The sequence below is a fragment of the Microtus ochrogaster genome, linkage group LG9 (assembly GCF_000317375.1).
Source record: "Microtus ochrogaster isolate Prairie Vole_2 linkage group LG9, MicOch1.0, whole genome shotgun sequence".
Classification (NCBI taxonomy): Eukaryota; Metazoa; Chordata; class Mammalia; order Rodentia; family Cricetidae; genus Microtus; species Microtus ochrogaster.
Window position 1 is genome coordinate 4894305 of NC_022034.1, and position 1720 is coordinate 4896024.

The following is a 1720-nucleotide window of genomic DNA, read 5'->3' on the forward strand; positions in this document are numbered from 1 at the left end:
GAAAAAGAATAAATAAAAGAAAGAAAGAAGAAATTTTAAGTAAAAACGATAATAATAAAAAAAAAGATAGAAAACTAAGATCCCAGCAAACAACCAACAGCCACAAAAACCAAGAAAACCAAAAGCACATACATAGAAAGCCAAGGAAATTCAACCTGGCTGCAAATCCCTAAGGAGAGAGGAACAAGGCTCAGCAGCACCAAGAAAACCAAAAGCACACATATACAAAGCCAAGGAAATCAAACCCGGCTGCAAGTCACTAAGGAGGGAGGAACAAGGCTCAGCAGCACCAAGAGCAAATGCCACTAATTGCCTACAAAGCAAAATGTACAAAGAAATATACAAAGGATCAAAGAAATAAAAAAATTAGAAAATCCAAGCAATATAATAAAAAAGCAAGCAGATTCCAAACAAGCAAAACTACATAAAAACTAAAAACATGGAAATCAAAACAAAATATAACAAACCCCTCAAAACCTCTAGAATATACAAATAACTAAATAATAATAATAAACACTAGGAAAAACAAACACCCCAATGTTGATAGGTAACTGATAAAGGATTTCTCAGAAGACACAAAAAATGACTTAAGAAATATATATATTAGTTTAATTTGCATTTTCCTGTCGGCCGAGGATAGTGGTTTATTTTATCTTACTCTACTCAGAATGGCTAAGACTAACAAAAGGCAGCAAATGCTGGTGTGGGTGTGGAGGGTGGAAACCCTCAAGCACCGCTGATGGGTGTGCAAACTGGTGTGGCCACTGTAGAAATCAGTGTGGCTGTTCCTCAGAGAGCTAGCACGAGCTCGACCATGCCATCCAGCTTGCCCACTCCTGGGCATACACTCCAGGGGCTCTATTTTCTACCACAGAGATGCATGCTCATGCATGTTCAGGGCTGCTCTAGTCACAATTGTAGCTGGGTTGTGTAAACAGCCTAGATGCTGTGTCCCTCAAATGACAAGATGCCAAAGAAAACGTGGTATCCATACATAAAGGAATCTTATTCGGCTGCAGGAGAACTGACATTATGAGATTTGTAAGTAACTGGACGGAATGGGAGAACATTACACTAAGTGAGGCTAGTCAGACCCAGAAAGACAGACATGTTCTCATGTTCTCATTCGTATGTGGACCCTTTCATCAAATCCTTAGATTTATTAGTGCAACTCTCGGACCTCATTAGGGAAATTACTTTGTGCAATAGTTAACACAGAGACTCACAACTTACCAAAGAATGGAGAGCAGATGTCAAGGGAATGCTCTTACCCTTCCCGCGAAGGCACAGGGACCACCATGAAAAGGAGCCTGAGAGACTGTAGGAACCAGAGGTTGGGGAAAGAGCAGAGCAAAATATGATCTTCTTGACATGACAGGACCCCTGCTCTCATGGATTGGCAGCAGCTGTGGCTGCCTGCCTAAGACCTATAGAAAACCAGACAGCCACAGTCCGCAGACCTGCCCCATGGAGGAGCTATCGACATGGGATGGTTTCTGGGGAAGGGAGTGTCATTTCTCCTCAAGAATGTGGCTCCTGGGAGGTCAAACCCACTCCAATGGATGCCCCCACACACAGGTGTTCCCACACCTAACCACACGTGCACCTATAAAATACTTACACACGGCCGGGCGGTGTTGGCTCACTCCTTTAATCCCAGCACTCGGGAGGCAGAGGCAGGAGGATCTCTGAGTTCGAGACCAGCCTGGTCTACAGAGCT